General features: G+C 39.6%; 1 protein-coding gene and 1 long non-coding RNA gene across 3 annotated transcripts in view; both read left to right on the plus strand.

Annotated features, from left to right (window-relative positions):
• LOC128030711 (uncharacterized) overlaps window positions 1-22,922 on the plus strand; it is a 199,003-nt gene that overhangs the window by 153,590 nt on the left and 22,491 nt on the right. The window lies entirely within an intron of this gene.
• On the plus strand, window positions 6,849-9,799 carry LOC128030715 (uncharacterized). Its single transcript, XR_008187947.1, has 4 exons — window positions 6,849-7,063; window positions 8,072-8,137; window positions 8,225-8,397; window positions 9,666-9,799. It is a non-coding gene; the product is annotated as an uncharacterized LOC128030715 (long non-coding RNA).

Here is a 22,922-nt window from a genome sequence, read left to right on the forward strand (position 1 = left end):
TCTCATTCTTTTGAACAAGTTGCAAATGCTTTTGTACATTCATGCAATTGATTACGCACATTTATCTGTGGTTTCCTACATTATCAGTTGCTAATGTCATGTCGCTCAAAATGTATTATATAGTTTTCTGTGCAATAGTCTTACCACTCAAAACATCTAGTCTTTAGTTCATTGTATAAGTCATTAAATGCAAAATGGTTCATCTAGTTGTCATAAACTGCCAAGCACACTTTTTATTTTTATTTTTATTTTTACACATTATTATAAGACTTTTTGTCAATTTGGCATGAATTGTGCAAGTGAATCTTGACTAATGAAGAGAATGTAGATGATAAACCAATGATAAACCATTTCTCTGAAACAGTTCAAAGGTTCATCTCATACAGTTTTTCTCAATTGCTTTGGCTCAGTTCTCAAATGATTTTTTTATTTCCCAAAACATTAAGTTCAGATCTCTGAACAATTCGATTCTTTTTCACATCAGATTGGAATTTATTATTGATTTGAGCAAATTGCAAATGCTTTGGCACATGTGTGCAAAGAGTACATACAAATGTTTGCTGTTTGGACAACAAATAATTGCATATGACTTGTTGATCAAAACTGATGACTCGATTCTCACTTACACTGTCAAACACTTCAGAACTTCTCAGACATTTTTTATTGTGTAAGGCATCACATTCAAAACGATCTATTCAATTATCATAATTAGTATACATGAATGTATATTCTAAAATATATCTGACATTGACATTATTTGTAATGTCTGCTAAATTGGCACATGACCTCTAATTGCATTCGCAATCTAATTGCAAATTACCTCTAATATGAATCAGCCATTTAACCATTTACGTAACCAATCAACTTTGGGATTATATATATACACTGTTAGACTTTTCTGTAATTTCTACAGTTATTTACCATTTATCAACCAGTATAATACTGTAAATTCTCTTTACAGTTCATAACTGTAATTCCCTTTGCATCATGGGAATTTTCTATGACATTAAACACCAAATACAGTGATTTGCTGTATTTTTTAAAAAATGTGGTTTTATTAACAAAGTTCGGGAGAAGCACGATCAGATAATCATCCAATTTGGCACAGGTGCATCTCGTTTAGCTAATCATCTTAAATAGCACGCAAGCGTATATATATCCAGTCTTCCTACCTCCTGTCCCACGACAGTTTTTCGGCATAGACTGTCCGCATTCGGTTCGCTCTGTCCGCATTCGGTTCGCTCTGTCCGCATTCGGTTCGCTCTGTCTGTCATCTTATCACAGGCCCAATCTTCCTTCCGACGAAGATATCTATCCGCCGAACACCAACAAGCGTCATCGCGTCAGCTGCTCTTCTCGCCAAGCCACACGTTGTGGCCAAAAGCTCGTGCAAATCCTTGAGCTCGCCTCACTCGACAACACGATTTTCTCGCCAGGACCGGGCTCTCTTACAATGCTGGATCGCAGCCGTGCTCCAGTTCTCAGCGCAGTAAACCTCTCTCGCTTTTTCAGCCGTGGCGCAGTTCGATGCTGCCTCCACTAGCGGCGAAGACCGTGCGTTGTTGTAGTGGCATGTCGTTCGTGAAAGAATCGTTTTTTCGAATGAATCTTCTAGGCGAACGAATCGTTCTCAGTTTACACTAATTCATGAAGAATTTTTCAGAGTTGTCATCCACAATGAGCGAGTTTCATATGAGTCTCAGAGATCGAGAGCTCTCATTCGTGAACGAAAGGACTAAACCGGTATACATGTCGAGTTGATTAAACGGATACATGTCGTTCGTAAACGCAATGAACTGGTACATATCTTCTCTTAACAAAATTGATGAGAGTAAACCGGGTCATTTAGCATGTCAATCTTGCAAAATGTAAAGCGCAGTTATAGGTACTGTGCACATATTGTTTACATATTTAGCATACAAAAGATAAATTCCACGTTTAATCCCCGATTTATGAACGTGAATATATAGATCAATATATGAACCGTCTGACCAAACAATTAAAATGCTAATCATGCAAGAAAACCTTGTGATTTGCTCATCTGAACAATTTAAATAGACGTTATATATAGAATGCGCTTATGAAGACGCAAAAATTTGTTAAACGGCGTTATGACTTAACTCTGTCCGATGACGATGCCACTTTTTAACCACGAAGCAAAGGCTTTTTGCAGAGTTGTCATCCACACCGAAATGTCTAAAGACATTACATTTGCTTTACTGTGCATGTTTAAACCTCACTGAGAAGATACAGACATAAGTTTCATGCAATTATTCCGGCAGGATCGATTATTCAGGGACATATTTCACCATTTACTGGCATGATTATTCAGAATTTTTCAAAAAACGCTACTGCCTCGTGTTTGGCTGCAGAACAACAAGTGTGAGTAAATTTTCTATCGTCTTTTTAGGACTGTTATATGAAAAGCATGCAAAGTAAATGTCTTTAGAAACGGCTTGAATTTGAATATCACATTACTGCAATTAACGTTACTGCTATAGACATGTCTATTGGTACAATGGTTTATAAAACTAAACATGCTACATCGTTTCAAAGCCTCTATTTTCACAGTCCATACTACAACAGGAAAACGGCATCCCAAAATTTATCTGCTCTGGAGGCTGTTTAAAAGGGCCCGAAGGCCAAAATAAGAGGAAAAGATGCTTTTCCAACAGGACTGTATTAATTCAGACAAGGTTTGACCAATTGTCAAATCAGCCAACAACTACAGCAGCCAAAGCAAGCATGAAGCTACTTTTACTTGCAACACGGGCCTGCACATCTCAGTATTTCCATCCTGTTACTTCTGCTAGCAGTGCAGGCTACACAGGTTCTTCAAGACATCACACACCCCAGCCCCTTCCCACGACCCACAGCTACAGCAGCTGAAGCAAACGTGAGGCCGCCTCCATTCGTAAACGCGCCCTCAACTCTTCCGCTCCCTCATGCTACTAACCATTTTTCTGTTCAGTGGCCTCCAGCTCCAGATTTGCCAGAAGGCAGAGGGTACCAAGACCTATTAGTGGTCAGGCCGATTATTTTATTTATTTATATATCTATCTTGAACCCTCTTCAGCCAACCCCTCTAACGCCAGCTCATCCCCTTTCACTAAAACTCCTAATCTACCATAGCTAACTCTCCTAACATGCCCTATCTATCTGTAACGGTCAATCCTCACTTCAGCCATCCTTCCGCAGGAGCTTTCTCTGTATCTCCCCACCGCTGCAGCATTGTCCGCTCCCGCAGGAGCCTTCTCTATATCTCCCCACCGCACAGTATTGTCCGCTCCTGCAGGAGCCTTTTCTGTTTTTTCCTCACTGCCGCAGCAGTGTATGCTCCCGCAGGAGCCTCTACCTATATTTCACCACTGCCGCAGCAGTGTCTGCTCCCGCAGGAGCCTCTACCTATATTTCACCACTGCCGCAGCAGTGTCTGCTCCCGCAGGAGCCTCTACCTATATTTCACCACTGCCGCAGCAGTGTCTGCTCCCGCAGGAGCCTCTACCTATATTTCATCACTGCCGCAGCAGTGTCTGCTCCCGCAGGAGCCCTTTCCATCCTTCCCTACTGCCGCAATTCTCGCTGCCGCAAGAGCCTCAAAAAAAAATAAATAAAAAATAAATAAATAATATATATTTTATGTCCATTCTCCAATTCAACCTCACCAGGCTCGCTTTTGTCTAACTCCGGAACGCCCAATCTAAATTCACGATGGACCCTCCTTTCATCAACGACAAAAAAAAAAAAAAATCCATCGATTAATCGAGTAAAAAATGCGTTTTTGCTTAATTATACTGATGTGCGCATGCACAGTAAATCTGATGGGTAGGATAAAATGTCAGGACCCCGGACTTTTATTTAGTCGGGTTGACGTACCTTTTCAGTTCTGTGTATGTGATGTGACGCTAGTTTTACTTAAATCAAATGGTCAAATGCTCATGAACTGACTGTCAGAGCAGTTCTGGAGATGTTGTTCAAGTCCTTATTTAGTGAGACCGCAGACGCAGAAATTACCGTGAGCGTAACGCGCGCTTCAGTGTGTGTGTGATAAAGGAAGTCGCGCTCCTGCTCCATTCATTAACAGAGACACACAGAACATGCAGGATTTACATTTAAATACTGTTCCGGCTTAATATTTAGAGATATTAATTCGTGAATTGGATGTAAGTGCAATTACCTATTTTGATTAATTCATTCATTCATTCAAAAAAAAAAAAAAAAAAAAAAAAAATTATTAATAAAATAAATAATAATAATAATAATTGGCAAGTTCTTTGCCATTCCGCGTTCAACTGTAAATTCCGTTTTTGTGACTGGATTCCGCAATCCCCTCCACGTTTTCTGCATCGCGGAAATTGTAGGGCCCTAGTTGTGGTATGCCAGCTCTATCTTGCAATGGACACATGCCACAACGTTCTCTTTACGTCCTCAAATCAAAACACTGCTGACTCCTTGCAGTACGTGATTTTCGGACGCAGCGCTTGTCTCCTTCCGCCAACAACAACCCAAAAAAAAAAAAAAAAAAAAAAAAAAAAAAAAAATGCGTTGTCACATTTTACAAAATAAAATAAATCATTGCGAAAGAACCTGACGTGAGATTTAGAATAAATTAAAAGAGGCTTCGAAGCAGAGGAATTTGCCTACATCATTTTTTGTAATCGCGTTACTCGAGGAATCGTTTCAGCCCTAAACTTAAGCAGCTCAAAAGGGGCCTCTCACATAATCCGATAGATGCCCTCGGTTGTTGTTCATCAGACATTTAAAAAAATAAAAAAATAAAAAATAAAAAATAAAAAAATATTCCTCCTTAAATCATGTTGTGTACTTGAATAATAGAAGCCTCTCAGTTATCGTTTCTTCGGCCAAAGTAAGGGCCCTCCAGCCATCGTTACAATCTCCTTGCCTATTTCAGCATCGGACAGGGCTCTCCCTTCCGGTGCAGCTGGGCAGTGGCTCCCTTCGGTCGCAGTGTGAGCCTTTCATCTGTCATTGAGTTGCGCTGCGCGCTCAGCGGCAGACGGGGTTATCCCTCCCGGTGCAGCAGAGCCACAGGCCCCCTTCGGTCGTTGTGACAGCCCTCCATCCGATGCATCAAATTAAGCCTCGTATACAGTCGCAAGGGGGACTCTCCCTTCCGGTGCAGCAGAGCCGCAGCTCCCTTCGGACGCAGCGAGAGTCCCTCCATCAGTCGCGTTTTCTTGCCTACTCCGTATCGGACGGGGCTCCCCTACCGGTGCAGCAGACCCACGGCTCCCTTCGGTCGCAGGGTGAACCCCCCCGTCTGAGTTATGTTGCATGCTCAATGGCGGACCGGGATCTCCCTCCCGGGGGAACACAGCCGCTGGCTCCCTTCGGTCGCAGCAGGAGCCCTCCATCCGATGCATCAAACCGTGCCTCGAATCTTCTTGCCTATTCTGCATCTGATGGGGCTCTCCCTTCCGGTGCAGCAGACCCACGGCTCCCTTCGGTCGCAGGGTGAACCCCCCATCTGAGTTATGTTGCATGCTCAAGGGCGGACAGCGTTCTCCCTCCCGGGGGAATAGAGCTGCTGGCTCCCTTTGGTCGCAGTGAGAGCCCTCCATCAGACGCATCAAGCCATGCCTCGCATCGCAAGGGGGACTCGCCTTTCCGGTGCAGCAGAGCAGCAGCTCCCTTCGGACGCAGCAAAAGTCCCTCCAACAGTCGTATTCCAGTTAGCGTCAATCAGGGCTCTCCCCTCCGGGGCAGCACTCCTGCTGCAGAGTTGCGAACCCCCTACGGAGGCTGGGAGAACCCTCAGAGGCAAAAAAAAAAAAAAAAAAAAAAAAAAAAAAAAAACGTGCCTCCATAAACCCGCAATGGGGGACTCCCCCTTCCGGTGCAGCAGAGCCGCAGCTCCCTTCGGATGCAGCGGGAGTCCCTCCAACAGTCGCGTCTCTTTGCCTTCTCAGCATCGGACTAGGGCTTCTCTTCCGGTGCAGCAGACCCACGGCTCCCTTCGGTCGCAGTGTGAACCCACCATCCGAGTTATGTTGCATACTCTATGGCGGCCAGGGATCTCCCTCCCGATGGGATACAGTCGCTGGCTCCCTTCAGTCGCAGTGAGAGCCCTCCATCAGATGCAACAAACCGCGCCTCGTACTCCGCCGCAAGAGGGACTCTCCCTTCCGGTGCAGCAGAGCCGCAGCTCCCTTCGGAGGCAGCAAGAGTCCCTCATTTCTTGATATCCGGCATCGTGGTCCTCCCATAAGCGGCACGGAGGGCTCGCTGGTAAGACGTTGCGAGCCGCAGCTCTCGTCGAACACTGCACGGCTCTCCCGGTCGCTCTGCATTTTCTTCCCAACACGCATATTTTGGGGGGCAACTAAATTTTAGCTCTCTGGCTGCTGTCCTATGGCTTTAAGCTTCTTTTGGGGAGTTATTTGGGTTCGGGCTATGCTCCGGGCCCGGACCCCTCCCCCAGGACAGCACGCCAAAATATGCCTACTATTTGCCTTCAGATTAGATGTAAGGGTGAACTCGTGAAATGTGGTTTTATTAACAAAGTTCGGGAGAAGCACGATCAGATAATCATCCAATTTGGCACAGGTGCATCTCGTTTAGCTAATCATCTTAAATAGCACGCAAGCGTATATATATCCAGTCTTCCTACCTCCTGTCCCACGACAGTTTTTCGGCAACCCTCCTCCACCCCAACTCCTCACTTCTAATCTATTTATCCCAAATTAGGGATAGGGGGAGTTATTTGGGTTCGGGCTATGCTCCGGGCCCGGACCCCTCCCCCAGGACAGCACGCCAAAATATGCCTACTATTTGCCTTCAGATTAGATGTAAGGGTGAACTCGTGAATAAAGTATAATACTGTATTTACCACAACGGACTATTTGGCGCTATTTGGATCGTCAGGATTTGCTTTACGATTTAGATTAGGAACCATCAAGTGCAGGGTTGAAGTTTTGCCTGAGGAGAGTGATCAGCTGACGATGCCGGAGAACATAATAAGAGCTGCGTCCAAGGACAGACACCTTGCGAAGATTTTTTCATCCCCGTGAGTAAGGAAGAGGAAGAACAGCAAACAAGCAAGGTAAATATGTGTGTGACTGCGTGTGCCCGCGGTTGTCCGCACCCCAATTTTATAGGTTAACATTTATCAGCATTGGCACTAAAAATGAGGTAAACCTAACGTTTTATATATATATATATATAAAAAACGTTGTGAGTTGAATTTATTGAATTAACCCCGCTAACAACACGGAACAGTTATGTCGTGTTTTAGCAGGGAAGTTGATTAAAATCATGATTTTTTTAATCGAGAATAGCAGCTTATTAAAACGGAGTTAGTAAATTGACGTTGGCCTAACACAGTTGTGAAATAGCATAGTTTTTTTTATACATATTTTATTTTATTTAAACTGTCGTTTTTTGACATTTGGGTCGACTGGGTGCTTTACGAATTAGATTAGGAAGCAGTGAGTGCAGTCGCAAGTTTTGCTCGAGGCCAGAGCTCACGGTTCTGGAGACTTTAACGGTTTCTTGTCAGCATTGGGGCTAAAAACTGAGGTAAACCAAACGTTTTATTTAAAAAAAGACTTTGTGGGTTTATTGAATTACCGATTAAAAGCATTTTTTTTTTTATCGAGCACAGTTAAGCTTAATGTTACATTAAGACGAAGTTAGTAAGTAAATAACGTTGGCCTATAACTTAGTTGAGTAATAGCATCGTGTTTTTTTCCATTTAAACTGTGTTTTTATATTTTTCTTCATTTTTGACATTTGGGTCGACAGTGTGCTTTAAGAATTTGATTAGCAACAGCGCAGTGCAGAGGCCAGAGCTCACGGTTCTGGATTCCGTTAACGGTTTCTTTTCAGCATTGGGGTTAAAAACTGAGGTAAAGTTAACGTTAAAAAACAAAGTAAAGATGAGTGTATTGAATTAGGATTAAAAATCAGATGTTTTTTTTTCTTTCGAGCAAAGTTAATCTTTCATTTAAGACGAATTAAGCCTAGTCTATTGTGAAATACATGAAATGTTATTTTTAAGCTGCATTTTAAACATGTAGTAATAATAGGTCTTTTTGTGTTTTAAAAACAGCTACAACAAAGGCATCCATCGAGAAAGACATGAGCCTTCCAGCCACACCAAGACTCATAATGCTTGGTAAGAGAAGGTTTTGAGCAATGTTAGTGTACTTCAATGAGTGTTTACCTTTTAAACATTTGTAATGTTTTTTTTTTTTTTTTTTAGGGAACAATTTCTTTCTTCCACAAAGTGGATGGTAAGCATTGAGGGAAAGGTGGCCTATGTTTTGGATGAGCACCTGGGATGTGCAGATGCCTTTCTGTATTCTTCATCTTCTTCTACGTTTTCAACATTGAATACCAGGAAACTGCCTGTGCAACACTGGAACTCATAAAACAGTAAGTACATCTTCATTTCTCCACACTTTGTTTTGTTCTGTTAATTCAAAGTTTAACATGTTTAGTTGTCTGTATAACTAAATCAAAAAATTATATAGGTTTTTACTTTCTTGTAGCTGTAACTAGCCAGGTACCATTATATTTCATCTGCCAAAATAAACTACAAAATTAAAAATTCCAGAAGATAAAATTATCTTGAGGAATTTAAGTCCTGGACAAACAACATTTTTGGATTGTTTTGGCAGATAAATATTATTTATGAAAACACTTTAGAATGATGGCCTGTCATTTTACGTAACTATGAAGGATTAATAACTAATATAGAAACAAGATTTACTAACCAGTAAGTAATAGTAAAGTAGGACTGGGATATTTTTTATTTGGTTATCAGTAATTTCTGAATGAGATTGGCCTCATTAAATACTAATAATTATGAAATACCTTTTTACTAAGTTAATTACTAATCACAACCTTACTGTGTCTTAGACGTTATCACTTTTCTTTTTTTTTACACTGAATATGGACCAGTGGTTTTGTCTCAGACAAAGGTTAATGTTGTGATTAGTAATTAACTTAGTAGAAAGGTATTTCATAATTATTAGTATTTAATGAGGCCAATCTCATTCAGTAATTATTGATTACCTAATAAAAATATCCCAGTCCTACATTTAAAATTATGTAATGATTAGTTATTCTTTTTTCCATGTAAGTTATTGGTAGTAGCTGTAGTGATACTCATTTGTCCTGCTTTACTTCCTGCATTTACCTAGAAAAGGCAGTTCACTCAATAAAAATGAAAATTCAGTCATCATTTAGTAGCCCTCAAGTTGTTCTAAACCTGTATAAATGTATTTGTTCCACTGAACGCAAAATATTATATTTTGAATAATGTTTTTAACCAAACAGTTTTGAGGCACAATTCACTTCTATAGTAGGGAAAAAACGATGGAAGTAAATGGTGCCCCAAAATGGAATAAATGATGACAGAGTTTATTTTTTGGGTGAACTATCTGTTTAATGAAGAACCATTATTCTAAAGTGTTACCAAAAACATTTAAAGCAAAGGCACTGAGGGATAAGAAATCTAAAATGCCTTTTTTTGCTCATGGCTTAAGAAATACAGCACACAGACTCAAAAAAATATTTAAGCCTGTTTTTAAGATTCTTTTGTACTTCAATTGTATAGTAAAATTAATTTTCCTTAAAATTTTATTTATATTAAGATTTTGATGTTTTTTTTTCTTACATTCATTGTTTCTTACTTAAAGGTTTTTCTTGAGGATAAACCCAGAGGAGGGAACAAAATGCACCGCCAAAACCGCAGTGAGTCGGAAGACGGGGGAAGTTGTGAAGAGAAAGACAACAGTAATAAACAACAGTGTCATCCTTTCTTCGCCACCTAATGGAGTTTGAGTGGAGAAACTCGGACTAGGTGAGATGCTTCTTAACAGGACATCTACTGTATACAGACACTTCAATTTGAGGATACTAATGCAGTTTACTTTTAATTCATCCTGCAATAATGGTTACAATGTTGTTTTTGATTAAATTGAATTGAGGTGATTCAGTAATATGATGATTTTGGAGGATGTAGTTTGTGCTGCTTCTATTATGTACTGACAGTTTTCTATTTAATTATCTATTTTGTTAAGCTAAATAACCGAAACACCTCTCTGTAATATGGAATCAGGTTCAGCATCACTACAAAGAACATTCTTCAAAATATTCATAGCATTGAATCACCACCTCCCTAAAATAGTTTCAACAATCTTCATGATGGCATTGCAGGACTGGATTAAACAGCATTTGTTTTGTTAGTTTACCTCAAAGTGTTAACCAAGTGTATAAAATACTGTTTAACCATATGATGAAATGTAATATGATTAATTTTTAGGATTTTTAAAATGTACATTCTATCTGTGTAAATGTGCACATTTTATGACTAACTTTGTCATTCTTACCTAGAGGGACTTCTGACAGATTCCTGCCATAATGAAGAATATTCCTGGTTGTTTCAAGTCATCAAATGTGCCAGGTTTATTGACTTCCAAAGAAGATGAAAAACTTGAGTACTTATCTACTTTCACAATTTATTGGCTTTGGACATTTGGGTTTTAGTCATGTATATGAGTATTTTACACCAAATTTACAGTATTTTTAAGTGACGTATTTTCCAATGAATTTAATACTTTAATTCACATTCAATAATATGTTATTTTGTCAATTCTTTAATTTATTCCTTGTTAATGGATGTAAATGTTAAATCCAGTATACAGACAAAGGACAAAAAAATGTTGCACTGTCCCAGCATTGTATCTTTAACGACAGTTCTTTATGCATAGTCCAGATACTTTGTTTTAAAAACAATTTTCTGCAGTGTTTTTGCCATTGAATGCACTCTAATTGCTTTTATACATGTAAATTCATGATCTATTTTTTTTTTTTTTTTTGAAAATAAGATATGAATTGAGAAAGTTTTAAAATGAACTTTCACACATTTACATTTTTCAAGTTTAAGTATTTGCAATGCTTTAAATAAAGAATTTCATGTTTCATAATAATTGTGTCTTTTTGGACTAAATGTCAGGACTTGTGTAGGATAAAAATTATAAAAGTGTAATTTTAATTTAGTAAGAATTAATGATTGATTAGGATTAATGTACTGTTAACCAAGGTGTTTTTACAGTAATGGTAATAATACTGTATTATATGATTACAGTAACATATAGTTACTGTAAAACATGATTACAGTAACATGTAGTTACTGTAAAACTAAAATGCGGTTCTTGTACTGTAAATCTCAAATACAGTAACTTACTGGCAACAGTGTTGCCAGTAAGTTACTGTAAAAAACCCTTGAAAAGTCTAACAGTGTATATATATATATATATATATATATATTGTGACGAGTCAGCTGCCTCCTCCCTGATTGTCACCGGCACCCCGTCCTAAATCGCCGCCCTTCACCAGGCTCCCGACTGGAGTGGGTGTGTGAGAGGAGGGGCGCTGGACGAGTCAGGGCTGGCGGCGTGTGATGGGGCACACCTGATGTGAATGGAGCCTCATCCCCGCCGCTGTTTAAAAGCCCAACGCGCCTCTCCTCGGGAGACCGGTCTCTTCCCCGTGCATGCACGCTGGTGTCCTCGTGGGTCCAGGAAGGGTGCGTTGAGGGACTCCCACGCCACAAGAGACGTGAGCAGCCGGACCCGCGATCCGGAGGAGAACCGCACCCGTTTACACGGCCGACGGGCCAGGATGCCGGGCCGTCCATCCCCTACCAGCGCCGCGGCCGACGAGAGAGATGCGGCCGCTAGAGGAAGCCGCCGCCCCTCGCGCCCCGGACCAAGGAGGGGAGCGCGTGCGGCCGCCGGACTCCGCCCCTTACCTGGACCCTTCCTCCATGAGCACTGCCCGACCCACACGAACCCCGCAGCACAACGAGGACACCAGATTCCCTGTTATTTTGGATACTTTCCCCCTTTGGCCACTTTTTCCCTGTGTTTTATGATTTCTGTTTTAAAAAAGCCTCTCCGAGGCCTGACGCCACACCCACTGTGTCTGTCTTGTGCTCGTCCTGTGACACTGGTGGAGAATGCGGGCAAGACGGAGCCTAGACAGCGCAGTTGGGAAACATCTGGTGACGTCACTCCGTCTCGCTTGCAAACGTTCATGAGAACCCGGACTGGGACGGAGGAAAACTGGGGACAGCCTCCCAGCCCCAAAAGGGGTAAGTGACTTCCGTTATTGTCATTTTACCCTGTGGTTGGTTGAGGCTGTCACTAAAACCCGGTTTCTCTGTCCCTGTTCCGGTGCGCTGCGAGAGGGAGGACCGCGCGGAGAGGAATCCCCGCCCACTCCGACCATTTGGAGCCTGGTTGAGGATGGTAGCACTCCCATGTGGGTGGCGCCCTGGGGACGGGGATGTAGCTTGGGAGGGGGAATGTGACGAGTCAGCTGCCTCCTCCCTGATTATCACCGGCACCCCATCCTAAATCGCCGCCCTTCACCAGGCTCCCGACTGGAGTGGGTGTGTGTGAGAGGAGGGGCGCTGGACGAGTCAAGGCTGGCGGCGTGTGATGGGGCACACCTGATGTGAATGGAGCCTCATCCCCGCCGCTGTTTAAAAGCCCAACGCGCCTCTCCTCGGGAGACCGGTCTCTTCCCCGTGCATGCACGCTGGTGTCCTCGTGGGTCCAGGAAGGGTGCGTTGAGGGACTCCCGCGCCACAAGAGACGTGAGCAGCCGGACCCGCGATCCGGAGGAGAACCGCACCCGTTTACACGGCCGACGGGCCAGGATGCCGGGCCGTCCATCCCCTACCAGCACCGCGGCCGACGAGAGAGATGCGGCCGCTAGAGGAAGCCACCGCCCCTCGCCCCCCGGACCAAGGAGGGGAGCGCGTGCGGCCACCGGACTCCGCCCCTTACCTGGACCCTTCCTCCATGAACACTGCCCGATCCACACGAACCCCGCAGCACAACGAGGACACCAGATTCCCTGTTATTTTGGACACTTTCCCCCTTTGGCCACTTTTTCCCTGCGTTTTATGATTTCTGTTAATAAAAGCCTCTCCGAGGCCTGACGCCACGCCCACTGTGTCTGTCTTGTGCTCGTCCTGTGACAGTATATATATGTAGATTGCCCACAGCAGAATCACTGCTGTAGTTTTTGAGAATGGAGGACGTTCACAACCCTGCACTGCAGCAACATGCTCGTGGAAGAGCAATTGGAAGACGTGTAAGAATACGCGGTGGTGTTAGAGGAAGAAATAATCGAGGAAGAGGTGGAAATGGAAGAGTCAGAGTTTTTTTTCCCATGAATGTGATTTGTTGTTTGTGTATTTGTGGTGATACACAAATATGAAATGTAAAGTGAAATCTTGTTACTCTTGTCAGTTACTTTACATGTACAGTAAATACACTTGTATTGTGTATATACACATGAAGTACAAAAATAAACACTGTAAAAATACAAATGTTCATAGACTACTTTTTTTTTCTCTAAATGCTATTGAATTTTCTCAACAATTATGAGATTTTTGTTTAAACCCTTAATTTTCATGGTTGACTGTTGTGGTGAAAAACAACTAAATATTTTGACCAGTGTGGGTCACACAATGACAAAAACACTTTAGATTTTGGTGGCCTTGGCTAAATTATTGACACAACAACTAGGTTTTGAAGCATGAATTAAATGTTTTGGGTGAGTAACTACATTTTGCAGACATGCTATAAAGTTTTGAAGTTCCTGCAAACAGTTGTGAGATTTGCACTCACAGTTTAGAGAATGTTAAGACTGTTTCGAAAAATGTGCCAAAGCAATTGAGAAAAACTGTAAATCTTCAGTTGGAAAGCATATACTGTATAGACAGAGGACTACACAAGAGTTACAAATTCAGAAAATTGACTTATTTTCATCTTTGTGAACATATTTCGTTTTCCTTTTCTATATCACAAAAACATTGTAACATTTTTTTTTTGGTCAGACCACTAGTACAGTAAAAGTGTAACTGGGAATTCTATCCAGTCTCTTTCAATCAATATCCCACATACAGTAATGTGTAAATGTATACTTTTGAAATGGATATATGGCATACATAAGCACATGGCATACAGTTCAATACAGTAGTTTACATCAGAACATACATCAGTTATATTGACAACATGACTAAGCAATTTGACTGCCTTATCTGTAAACTATGACACAAGGGCTTGTCATTCTGACGGCACTGATATGTTCATTGACACAGATATTTATTTCTGAGAGATGAACTAAGGATTTTGAGTAAGAGACTGGCTTTTGCAGGTAATCTATGGTGTTTAGCTATTTTTTGAGTTGTTTTGAGAAATGCACTTACTGTTTTGCAAATCTCAAGAATGATTCGGGAAATGTACCAAAGTGACTGAGAAAAACTGTAATAGAAGAAATAAGAACTTTTGTAAAAAAAAAAAAAAAAAAATGAATTAACAGAGAGTGAGAGAAGGATTTATTTTTGTTTTAAGGGGCTTGTGACCGATTGTGAGCACTAATGATTTCTTTATGTGTGTGTTAATAGAGGCTGATGGGAGATGATGAAGGATATCAGGGTATTAGAAGAAGGGAAATGAACACAGCAGTGAACATTTTTCCAAAAATCCAATTTGCAGAGAACAGGGAAATGAATAAAAATGATGTCACTATAATGTAGTATAGTAACACAGAGAGATATGCAGATAACAGTCCAAAACATGCTTCTAAACTGTTCCAAGAGAATAGATGAGAAAGAGGGAAAACAAGGTTTAGTAAAAAGGAAGGTATTATTTTTCATTCTCTGGTGAAGTCTCCAGCTCTTCTTAAAAACACTTATTTCTTTATGTTTACCGAGTGGGAAAAAGACAGATAAGTTCAAGGTATGAGTGAATCAGCGTTTCAAACATGCATTAGTGATGCTAAAATCACAATCACAATAAATACACTTACAATTTAGCTATATTTCCTTCAGTTTCCATATAAATACTGAACTTACAGTAAGAGGTCCACGTTCAGTGCTGACTTGCCTGTAGCAAATGTAATTTAGCATTATAAAATGGCAGAGCTTTTCTAAATCAACCGCACTGTGAAATTAGGTCTTTTCTGTTGAAGCTATTGTATTTTTAGGTGAAATCACTAATCAACTAGTGTTTCTGTTTCAACCAAACATGTTAATCATAAACCGACGGACTTAAAAACTAATCAGTGTTTGTTCATTCCTGACTGTAAAACAATGGAAATTGTTAATTTGGTTTATTTTGTGTTTACCAGCACATTATCTACTGTATAACACTGAAGCAAATGTTATATAAAGTAACAGAAATAACTGATATTTTCTACCATAGTCTTGTAAATCTATTATTTTGTTCTTGTTTCAAAGTAAATAAAAATGATTTATGTACATTTATTTTGTATTTATTGGTTTTAGAATTGCATTAAGCACTGATCAAATCAAAGGTTTGTTTTTTTCTGTAAGCAAAACCTTTTCTATCAAAAATAAATCCAGTACTTTAGTAGTTGTTCGCAATTGTCTTTTTTATGGTGTGCTAATGGTGTACTTGTATTTTGTACAAACTGTAGCTGATGTGTCATAGACATGGTACAGACAAATGGTAAAGACAACAGAATGTAAGATTCAAAACTAAATTTGTATAAGAACAAAACAGTTCTGGAACAGTGTTGTAAATACAACCTAACCACTGATTTCTAGTTGTGTCCTCTTTTGGGAGACCAAACAAAATAGTATCGCTTTTGCAATGAAGCACAGCATCTCCACAACGCGGTGTCAGTGGCAACAGCGAGAATCAAAGATACGCCTTTGTGACGAGTGGGGCAGGGCCGAGGGATGTGGGAACGAGCGAGGCCGGTGGAGTGATTGGGAAATGAGCGACACCTGCGACCCACCACCGGTCTCCAGTCCCACAGAGGAGATGGAAGGATATAAAACGGGAGCGACGACAGTGAAGGACGAGAGAGGATGCGCTGTTTTGTGTTTATTTTTGTAATTAAAGTTTCAGTTGATTGTCTGCCGGTTCCCGCTTCCTTCTTCCTGATGATTAGGAAGTTTTTATTATTACAGTGGTGCCGAAGCCCGGAAGAAGGAGGCGGGAACCACTCACGGACGCCCCTCACGGACGACTGATGCGCACAAATAAAAAGCAAACATAAAATAAAGCCCAGGCCTGGTCCTCTCTCGTCCTTCACTGTCGTCGCTCCCGTTTTATATCCTTCCATCTCCTCTGTGGGACTCGAGACCGGTGGTGGGTCGCAGGTGTCACTCATTTCCCAATCACTCCACCGGCCTCGCTCGTTCCCACATCCCTCAGCCCCGCCCCACTCATCACAGCCTTCTTTTTTTGTGTGAACGTTTGGGCCGCATTATGCAAATCTTCCTATACATTGATGCAGTAATGTGGGGGCATGTTAGAATGAGCCATTTTAGGGGGGTGTGGTTGACTCTTAGCTTCTATAAAAAATCTTTGTATTTGTGATTTTAGTCTATGCAACTTTACAGATCTTCTTTATGCACCAAGAGCTTGTAACACTTAAAAGAGAAAGGAAAAATTTAAATTGCATCATATGACCCTTTTAAGCTGCTGACACAGAATTGCATACACCGTCGACGTTCAGCAGATATTCTCCAAAATGCTGGTAAGGTGATTGGGAGAGACACATAGGAGACAAATTGTTGAATAAAGTTGTTATTTTTGTTTTCTTCACGTACAAAATGTATTCTCGTTGCTTCATAACATTACAGTTGAACCACTGATGGCTTGGACTATTCTGACAATTTCTTTCATACTTTTCTGGACCTTGACAGTGTCATTTACTTGGCAGTCAATGGGACAGTCAAAAAATATCCAAAATATTTTTAATTGTGTTCCAAAGACAAACAAATGGGTTTGGAGCAACATAGGGGTAAGTGATTAAAGACAACATTTTCATTTTGGGGTGAAGTATCCCTTTAATTCTGCTCACAGTGGACATCATTTCAAAGCAGCATCATAGAATAATTGCAGTCATTCACATTTTACATAGTGGACGTCCAATTTGGATATCTAGACTATACAGGAACTGGACAAAATAATGTGAACAATTCTTAAATATGCTGTTTTACTTACATTTGACTTCAATATAGCATCCAACCTTTTTATAGACCCATACAACTTTGGTATAGTCTCTCCAGCCAATCGTCGTTCATCACAACATCTGCCAGTAGCTTCAGAGAATCAGCTTGTCGCACTTATCTCCAAAACTATCCATAGTGGTTTGGTAAAACTCTGTCTGGCCAGAGCAGATGATGACATTCATTTAAGTGCTCCAGCTGTCCATTATGATTATGACACCAGTGTCTGATTAAAGTTTTAGCAGTTTCCACTCTTTCATGGATGTTGGCATTATGAAGTTCTTTGTGGTAGGATTTTGTGAATACACATCCTCAATGTGAATGTTAAAGTTTTATGTCCCTTCACTGCAGTAGTTGTAGTGTCGTCAGCCGCTTCTCTGAAGAATTACACTCAGTCTGGGGTTTTTCTCTCAGAAGAAAAGACTTTATTTCAAGAAAAATAAAGTCGAGAGTTCCTTGCAAGGATATCTTTTGAAGGTTATGTGCCATCTCCTTATATACCCTATACAGGGTGTTTCCAAATTGACAAACTTTTCTTTATGTTTACAATTTTCATACCTCCCCAGGGGGAAGAGGCCCCCTACTTAATTTGGTATAGACAAAGGCCCTGTCGGTATGTCTGACCACATGCTTCTCATATGATCTGTACACTTGGGCCACAAAAACATATTCCTTTCTATACTTAACCTATAGGATTATAATGGAATAATAACTAGCAACAAAAAATGGCAAGATTCACATTGATTATACTACGAACCAGTTAAAAAGTAGAGTTACCAGTTACCTATAATAAAAAGCTAATGCTGTAAGTGATGTGGTGGTTTCTGTGTTTCGGTTCTCATAGTGCTTGATGTCTCATTTTGATCTTCTTTCCTTTCAGTGGTGACACAGAGATGCTGTAAACAGGTTTGTTAGTTGAGCATAAACTGTGTTCAGGGTGACAGCATGTCTATTTCTTGCCTAACCACAACCCACCTGCTGCAGTCTCTGACAGTAAAACTATGCAGAACCAACCAAGATAAAGACAACCTGATGTATTCAGACATCTCTCCAGCATCAGAGCACCAGAGATGGTCTGTGAGAAAAGATGCTGGAAATGTTACACTTGATCTGAAAGACATCAGATCATCCAATGATGACCTATATGACTGCCAGGTCTATAAGGATCATGACTGCCTTAATCCACAGGAAACCTGTTTCTAACATGTATGTTTCTCTGGTTTCAGAGTGTAAAACCTTGGCTTCTGTCCATCCAACCCCAGGGTCTTCACTGTTGCTGCCATGCTCCGAACATCCTCTACAAAACAGAACTGAACCAGTCACTTGGAAAGTTGTTAAAGGGATAGTTCACCCAAATGGCAAAATTATGTAATTAATAACTTACCCTCATGTTGTTCCAAAACCCGTAAGACCTCTGTTTATCTTTGGAAGACGAAAATACATTTTGGTCCAAAAATAGTAAAAACTATGACTTTATTCAGCATTGTCTTCTCTTCTGTGTCTAGTTCTAGTTTGTGATATCCGGTTCGCGAACAAATCATTCGATGTAACCGGATCTTTTTCTCGAGAACGAGCCAGTCTATTGTTCGTTATCTGGCTCGGTTCGGTGTTCATCTTCAGTTCTCTCAGTCAGTGTACTGTTTGAGTAAATTAATAACTCCGAGATATTGGTTTGTTTTAATTCAGAGGGAGTGTCAGCCACATGAAATAAGTTAACAGCTTAAGTAATTTGTGGATTAATGCGTATTGGAGACGCGAACCGTTTAAAACGATTCAGTTCGATTTGGAGAACTGGTTCAAAAAGATCTGGTTACATCGAATGATTCATTCGCAAACCGGATATCACAAACTGCTTTGTTTTGAACTCTCTCTCTGTCACAACAGACACGGAAGACAAGACAATGCTGAATAAAGTCGTAATTTTTGCTATTTTTGGACCAACCTCCCTGATGTCACATTGACTACTTTGATGATGTTTTTCTTACCTTTCTGGACATGGACAGTATACCATTCACACAGCTTCAATGGAGGGACTGAGAGCTCTCGGATTAAATCTAAAATATCTTAAACTGTGTTCCAGGGCCGGCCCTGACCAATTTGCTGCCCTAGGCAAGATTTTACCTGGCGCCCCATGCATCACAGCCCATTTCACCCTGTCATTGTGTTCATGATTTAGCATATATATATATTAGGGCCAGGACTTTAACGCGTTAATTGAGATTAATTAATAACACAAAAAATAACGCGTTAACTAAGATTAATTAATTACAGAAAAAAAATTCCCGCATTTTTTATAACTGATTTTTTCACCGCGGAACGTTTCTCACAGGATGAGTTTCGGCGGGACCGATTATACTGAAGCACCAACTAGCGTTCGCATATCACCGCAGGCGCAGCACATCGAGCCTCAAGTATCACCTCAACGCAAAACATATAGCAGCTAGCGTGGACTTTACACTTTATGTTGAACTATGTATTATTTTGTTTGTGCAACAGTTTATGTTGAACTCTTAATTGTTTTGGCCAAGGTTATTGAGAGTTAGACTTAGTATGTTATGGCCTCTGAAGCAACAGAGAGATGTTTTCTAATAGTCAGTGTTTTTAATGTTCTGAATGTAATTGACAGTATTGTGTTTTACTTAAAAAACACTTTACAGAAGGTTCCAGCACATATAAGCTTCCTGAATTTCTGAAATGTACTATTTCTAAATTGTTTCTAAATATGCTATTGCTACACTTAATGGCAAAAATTGCACTGGTCTGCTAGACTTGGTTGAACAAAAATAAACAATATTTTGTTGCTTAAGCTTATGTATTCAGTCATTATTCAATGGTATACTATAAATCCATGTGAAAAAAAATGACTTCTCACTGTTCTCAGGTCAAATATTTATATGCGATTAAAATGCGATTAATTTCGATTAATTAATTACAAAGCCTCTAATTAATTAGATTAATTTTTTTAATCGAGTCCCGGCCCTAATATATATATATATATATATATATATATATATATATATATATATATATATATATATATATATATATATATATATATATATACACAAACACACAAACACACATTACAGCAGAACTGTTTCCAACACTCATAATAAATCATCATATTAGAATGATTTCTAAAGGATCATGTGATAGACTGGATGTCACATGTGACACTGAAGAATGGAGTAATGATGCTGAAAATTCAGCTTTGCATCACAGAAATAAATGATAATTTAAAGTATAATAAATTGAAAACAAATTATTTTAAATTGGAATAATATATCACAATATTAAATTTTTTCTGTATTTTTGATCAACTAAATGCAGGCTTGATGAGCAGAAGAAACTTCTTTCAAAAACATTAAAAATAGTAATGTTTCCAAACTTTTGGCCTGTACTGTATCCCCCCAAAACTGCACAACTGTAGAGTAAAACATTAATAAAAAAGTGATAATAAAAAATGCGTCTTAAAACTGACATGATTGTACAAAATCACAGTCTGGGGACTCAGAACTCAGAACAACTGCTAACATTAAGTTTAAGGTAAAAAAATAACTGCCATGAAATGATAGTATCTTACTCCTATGCAATAAATTGTTCTTTCACTTTTTCTCTTTACCTCTGCCTTTATCCTCTTCTCTTCTTTTTGGCACTGTATCTATCGCAGACTATGCTCATTTATAATGTGTCATGTAAATTCGGCCTTCCGTCACAATCAGGAAACTTTTACCGTGTCTAGAACTGGCGCGAGCTGCCAGGCCCATTTCTACGAGCTGTGTGTTAACAAAAGCAGTGCTGTCTACATTGGATGCGGAGTCGGGCACGCTACACAACAAATTACCAACAACTGATCGTGCGTGCGCTCTGTTTCTGACGCACTTCAAGCACTCGATGGGCGGGGGAAGATTGAAGAGCCTGACTTTTTTTTTTTTTTTGCTTTATTTGGTAGTATTTTGAATTAATGTTTTTTTAAATAGTAGCCTATTATTAAAAAAAAATATATGTAAAAAAAAAAAAAAAAAAATATTCACTCGTTCACTCATTCTGGCGCCCCTATGGATGAGTGGCACCCTTAGCATTTGCCTATACCGCCTATGCCGCGGGCCGGCCCTGCTGTGTTCCAAAGATAAACTGAGTTCTTACGGGTTTGGAACAACATGAGGGTAAGTTATTAAGGACATCATTTTGCTATTTGGGTGAACTATCCCTTTAATGGTCACCAGTCAACAGATATATACCAGTATCATCCATCAAACAAGCCCTCAAGCAGCACAGAGAAACTCCTGAAGCTTCTGTATGAATGCAATAACCTATTTCTAACCATATAAAGTCTCGGTGCAGACTCACTGATAGTGATGGACATTGATTAATTTGAAAGATTAAGTTTAGCTATGCTATTAAAATGTGAGGGATTAGTCAAAATGATTTTTTTCATTATTATGATGGAAAAACAGTTAATATGGTTAAACATGTACAGTTAACCATGCTTAGGTAAAGGTTTAGATTAAAGTTTAGTCATGTTGTGGTGATCGTAGCCTCTGGTTAGAGCAGTGAGTATAAAGCAACACTGAACACCAACGCATGACCAACAAAAGTTTGAGAACCACTGGGTTATAATATCTGTTTAGTTATAATATGAACGTGTGGATGTTTAAACAAGCTTGTAGAAGATTATTACTTATTAAAACATTCCACTAGCTGGAAAATATGAGTTAACATTTGTATTACTGTCTAAGAATATTTTACATTTAGTACTGTAAATTGTAAATTGCTTTTATTTTGATACAGTGGATTCATAAATATTCTGACCATAAATTAAATCATTTTCAATTATTTTTTCGACGCATCAATCTACACTCCATACCCTATAATGTCAAAGTAAACCCAAACTTGTTAAAAATATGAAGAAAAAAATTATAATATCACCTTCGTAAGTATTCAGACTCTTCTGTATTCTGCTTATGCTGTGAAAAAATCACTCTCACTCCCTGTTCATCTCATCATATGCACATCCTGGAAATTACAGAATCTCTTTATAAATTAGTAAATCTCAACCTTTTGACTCAAAAGAGTGTTGATATGTGTAAATTAATTAACCACAATACATTTTTGATTCCAGATCTTTCAAGAACCTCTGCTCCAAATAATGGCAAAACAATATATATATAATAATTACTAATAATAAAATAAAAAAAAATCCAAATAGTATTAATAATAATATTCATAATTATGTTAGAGGTCCCGGGCAGTCGGGAAGACTTTAAGCAGTAATCAACTTGACATTAAATGAGAAAGCGAGACAAGAATTAGTTGTTTCCTTAATGGTCCTCTTTGTTGTCTGAGGATGCGCTGCAATTGTCATGATAACTCTACTGTCTCAACTTTCAACCAGAGTGCAGAAAATGCAGCTGAACTACACAGTGCAAACTCATCATATATTTAAGTAATTAAAATAAAAAGTACATATACATGTAAATATAAAGGAACATGTAAAAATAAAAATGAAATATATATAAATTGTTTAATTTGTGAAGCAAACCTCACTCACCTAAAGGATTAGGAACACCATATTAATATTTTGTTTGACCCCCTACTACTACTTGAGATTGTCTTGACCAGGACCACACCCCTAAATGCATTGAAGCAACTGCCATGTGATTAGTTGATTAGATAATCGCATTAATTTATAGGGTGGTCACACTTTCCCCACCAAAGAAGCTAATGCCTCCAAATATTCTTTAAATAACCATATTAACTTGTTGATTACTTTTATCTCTCAATAGACATATAATGGTGTAATTGTCTGGTATGGTATGAAAGGAGCAGATATGTATAATAATGGTATGTATGTTGGTGTTGTAACTTGTAGAAGTGTAATATTGGGAAT

The sequence above is a fragment of the Carassius gibelio genome, chromosome A16 (assembly GCF_023724105.1).
Source record: "Carassius gibelio isolate Cgi1373 ecotype wild population from Czech Republic chromosome A16, carGib1.2-hapl.c, whole genome shotgun sequence".
NCBI lineage: Eukaryota > Metazoa > Chordata > Actinopteri > Cypriniformes > Cyprinidae > Carassius > Carassius gibelio.